This window comes from Necator americanus, chromosome X (genome assembly GCF_031761385.1).
Source record: "Necator americanus strain Aroian chromosome X, whole genome shotgun sequence".
Lineage (NCBI taxonomy): Eukaryota > Metazoa > Nematoda > Chromadorea > Rhabditida > Ancylostomatidae > Necator > Necator americanus.
The window spans coordinates 3,347,512-3,352,993 of record NC_087376.1 but is presented as its reverse complement, the minus strand read 5'-3'; positions in this window follow the sequence as shown (position 1 = coordinate 3,352,993).

The following is a 5,482-nucleotide window of genomic DNA, read 5'->3' as shown; positions in this document are numbered from 1 at the left end:
TTTATAAAATTTTGCAATTATTTATTAATAAATTCAATTTTAAATTATAGAACTCTCACGTGAGAATACATCGTCAGCACACGAAGATTTGCCGATGCTACTTAAATATGTAGAGTTTTAGTGATTAAAATGTTTAAAATAATTTTAAAATGATAATTGAAAAGAAATGAGAGATGGAAACTGATTGGATAGTTTGCAGATTACCTTTGATGATAAAAAAAAACTACACTAGATAAAAAAATTAAAAAGAGACAATTAAAAAAAGAAATAACGAAAGTGGAAGGAAAGTTTTCCTACCATAGGATCACAAAGCAGGGAAGAAGTTTCTTTTTCGGGATTATTTTAATCCCTCAGCTCGCTACATGTAGCACATATATAAACACCATTTTTTGCTTTGAATTTACACTATAAATCTGTTAAAAATGTAAATCTAATGTCTAATAAATCTATTCTATTCTTCTATAGTTGCTATTTCGCAAGACATGAGTTTAGGAGAGCAAAAAAAATTTCAGGTCATTATAATCAGAAGAACAATGTGTTTATTGTAGTATTAGAAGAAAAGTTACGTTAGAAGAGTTACGTATGTTGTCAAAAAAAATTTATTTCAATTCAGTAAGCGACGTCATCACGCTAATTAGGCTCCTTTCAATGATGAAAACAACTAGTACATAAGGAAAAATAATTTCAAAAAAAAGCTACAAATAGAAAAGAGGAGTAAAATTCTTTAAAGTAAAGTTCTATGCGCATTTTGCTCCTCAGTTTTACTCATATGTACCTCAATTTCCAGGACATTGGAAGCACATATGATGCAGTTTTAGTATTTCGATTATGTAATTTAAAATTATAAAATATTAAATGATAATTTTTAAAATTCCACAACCAATGTCTCAAGTATCCATTCTACAAAGTTCTACTTTGCTCTGTTTTCTCAATTTTCATCAGCAGTATCCAGAAATTGTTCGTTTTATTCGATCATTCATGGATAAGAACGTCAGATTGTTAGCATCCTAGACTTACTCGGAATAGCAGTATCACATTGCATTGAAACCTAGATTTTATTTCATTTCCTTGATTTCCGTCTACAGACAACCAGAAAAAAAACTACATGTAGAAATTGGATAATAATTCTTTATGCTTTTCTTTCTTCTCTAACTATGTAGCAATACAAAATTTAAAAATGATTTGAATATGGTAATGGTTAGAGTTTTCCAGTCGTTCAGTAGAATTTCCTAGTCGTCTGAGAGCCATCACTCGCTCGTTCGCTGCATCCGCTTTTACTGAAATCACTTCGCATATTGGAGTGAAGATTGAGGGACACTTGTGAGGGAAATTACCACTTGCGTGACGCAACGTCACTCCATGGAATTATTTGAAGAAAAATTTCAATCGTTGAAAGTATACGTTGCATTGGAAGAGGTTAGTAAAATTCAACAGGAACGAATCGTATCAAATGGAATAAAAATAGCCTAAATTCGAAAAAAAAAGAGTTTTTTTTTGTTTATTTCAAGCAACTGAATTGGAATTTTGATCAGGTTATCAAAAAAAAAAACAATGTTTTTTTTTGAGCGCTCACTACGTAGTGGATTAAAGCTCCACGGGAAAAGGAAAGGCTATAGTAGCTTCATCAGATCTTTCTGTTTTCATACGTATTCGTGTGAATAGAGACTAATATTGCAAAATGACGCTTCAGCTATTACGAATAGCCTCAAAATGAGGTTTTCCACAACACGAATCTGTGAATATCCAGATTTATGCAGTTAAATCTCATTTATCATCTAATCTTTGAAATTTTATACGTAATCCTGATTAGTCCCTTTCAAGTTGTTACGAATGTGAAAATCAATCCTTTGAAATTATTTTTATTTAAAACTACAGCGGAAGTCATAATATGAAATGATAATCTCCAATTTTTTTACTCTTTTTCCAATTTTGGAAAGGAAATGCGGTAAAAATTATCGTCCTATGTACTCTTGCAAAACGTCATCTTAGAGGAGAGAGGTGGAACATTAAATTTAATTATTATTCAATTAAATTTAATATTGAATTTGTGAAACTATTACTTTAAAGCATTTAATCCTCAGAAAAAAAGAAAAAAGGGACAAGTTCCTACTTTCTAAGTATCTTTCTAGTTAAAATGTCGTTTTCTTTCTTTCTTTCTTTTACTTCTTTGACGTGTTGCGATAATTGATACCTAGTGGGAATATATGGTTGGTTGTGTCGATGAATCCATAAATATGACTACAAATGACGCGCGGATATTTGCTTTAGAAATGTGCAAACTACCAAAACGTTTTCGGAAAGGCACCGAATGAATTTGAAATGGAAAACGGATAGGGTTATACATCAAATATGACTCGCAACCGCTATGTAAAGAACAGCTACGTTACCTCCTTTGACAAAAAAAAAACGTACTCAGAGCAAATGTTCCGCTCACATTTGTAGGGGTTTTTTGAAAAAAAAAACCACGGATTTAAGGATTTCCCATTGTTAAATTAGATAGGTAAATTGTCATATTGTATCAGAGTTTTTAAAAGTGAGAGTAAGCCCTGCTTTGCGCCGACCAAATCCTTTGTTTTTGTTATTATTCCCAGAAAATTATAGAGCTGTTGTGTGAGTTTTTAGTTTTTAGCTTTTTGTCGTTTTTGAGAATATCAATGAAATAAATAACAGAATATAGAATAAAATTTGTAGTAAATGATTAAAGACAAATAAAACATATAAAAAGTTGTCATAATACATAAAGAAAACGTAAAGAAAATTCCTTGAATATCTCTTCACAGAAAAAGTGCTTTGTTTGCGGTTTTAAAATCTTTTCTCTAGCTTTTTTTCTTATTTGATTAAGAAAGTAATTTTATCACATCTAAACGAAGTATACTTGGGAATTTTACGGTGATTTTAGTTCCAGATAACTTTTTTTTCAAGGTTTGAGATTAAATTCCAGAAACCATACAGATAACAACTGACAGCAATTTTTTGAATCAACTTTTGTTGGGATTTTCAGGAAATAATTTTGGAGAGTTACTATTCTTAACTTTTACGTTCCATTTTTTTCTTTTTCCTCGCAAAACTAAAGGAACTCTGGCTGTACTGCAATAGCAATCGTTTTTTCCTTTTGAGAATTTTTCCCGTTTCTTTTCCTTTTTAATTTATAAAAAAATGTTGCATCGCTGTTTTTCAAGAGTAAAATTCCCCTTTCCAATGAGAAAACCTTTTCGTCTGTTGAAACATGAGGTTATATATGCCCTATTTGTCCTTTAGCTCCAGGCGGAGAAAATATGATCTCAAATTGTTCCAGGAAATCTCAGATTGACATGTCGCTCTTGAAGGATTCTAGAAAAAAAGTTGGTACCAGAGTAGGGACTCCACCAATGTCGTTGTTGAACCCTTGCAAACAAAAAAAAAAACTGGAAATTTCATTACCTCAAAAATAGATTTAATTTAGAGTATTTTTTTAAAATGTATAATCGATCAGTACATTCTGATTCTTTATTGTTAAGTTAGTTCCTCGGGCTATGCTTCGTATTTTCCTAAACCTTTTCCACACTCTTTTTTTCAAATGGTTTCCGTTTGTTAACACAAAATAAACGTTTTCCGATTTCTTTTTGTTCGCCTGCTTGTAGTTTGGAGGCTGGAACCATTTCTCGATCCATCCAGGCAAAGTATTATAGTGGAACTTCCAGACCACATAAGAATTGCTTGAAAAACATCTAATGTTAAAAATGGGGGTAATCAAGCATGTATATGATCCCATTGTTCGTTGTTTCGAGCGTATTTGGCCGTGCGGAGGGCCTAGTTTTGAAATATTATTCCTGATTATCATGGATTAGACTAGAGGCAGAAGCAGTATATTTATAGTTTTCGTCTTTAAATTTTTACTCAATTCTACCCTGTTTATTGTATTATTTTTTCCATTTATTTATTTATTTATCGTGGTTTATTGTTTTAGTTTAATTCGAGTATCATTAGCTGCACTTCTTCATATTATCTTGTTTTGTGAGCCCAATGAAAAGAATTACCGGAATTCCGGAAAGGATAAACAAACTGGAAAATTAAAAAAGATCAACAATTGATTTTCGAGAGGGTAATAAAAATTTTCTCTTTTGAACATTTTCTTAGAAAATGCTGATATTTTTTTATAGCTTGTATGCTTACTTTAGCAAGTTTTTTTTTTCAAAATATATTCTGTTCCTATCTTAATGAATTGGATTTATCCAAACAATCCCGAGGATCTTCGAACCAAAGCTTTGATTTTTACGATGAATTAAGCAGCAATATCTGTCAACCTTTTACTCTTGTTATTTGGTAATTAATCAAAGTGTTTATTCGATTCAGTAGTTCAGGAAGAACAGCTATTCATTCTTATGTTTGTTTGTTTGTTTTTTTTTTTCGTTTTCGTCGAAGACCCGTGGCTATTCCCGTTTTCCGCTTCGTGGGGCTTATCCTTCGTAATTAAATTACAAGCAAAGTACTGGTTGTCCTTGCCGCTTTGAAACTTCCTTGCTAGAATTCCGTTTTTGCTTCGGAATGGTGCGAATGCGAATGGATTTTTCTGGGCCACATCTTTCACATGACCCTTGAGACACTTTCGTCGACTCAACTTCTTTTTATTCCTCCGAGGCAATGCTATGTTCGATTCATGTTGTCTGCGAATTTTTTTTAAATGTTATTATTTGAATAGTTAGAAAAATTTTCTCTATTTTTCTTCTCACGATACATAGTCTTACGGAGGAGTATGGACTATATTTTAAGATACATTTGTAGTGAGTAAACTTGAAGCTTAAAAACTTGAATTCTCTTCAAAAAATTAATTTTTAAAACTTTAAAACTTTAAAGTTCTCTTAATTTGAATTCTCTTCGCGTTAAATATCGCGTAGGACTATGGATGTGTTCCATCATCATCCTGGCTAGAAAATCTGACTAATGGTTTAGAGTCGAAACATATTTTTTTTCATACACATACACACAGGAAATATGAGAATTTTACAGCAAGCTATACAATGACGATAGAATGTCGAGTTTTCCAGCGGACATTTTGTCAAAATGATCTATTCGTACAGCTCTCATTTCCGCACCAAAATCTCATGTAAATAAAACATTGACACGAACAAATTTATTTTTTCTACTAACCTTATAATGGTTTCTATGTAAATTAATGTTAGATATCAATATTCTCGGTGGGACATATATTCCTCGAACGGAGCGCTCAGGATAGATGTACGTTTTCAGAGGAAAGATATCCAATAAGCTCTCATTAAATAACTTCACTTATCTTATTGCCAACTTTAACTTTTGAAGTTCCAGTCGATAATGTAGGTCCCAAAAAGATCCCCGCGCATTGTTCCCTGTCATTTAGGGAATGATTCGATGTTCTAACGAATTAGCGCAAAGCGAATCCGCGAAGCACTTTGAGTTCTTGGATTTATAAATGAGAGGAAAAATTAGGAAAAGAAGTTAAGATCACATTTAATTGGTTATCAATAAA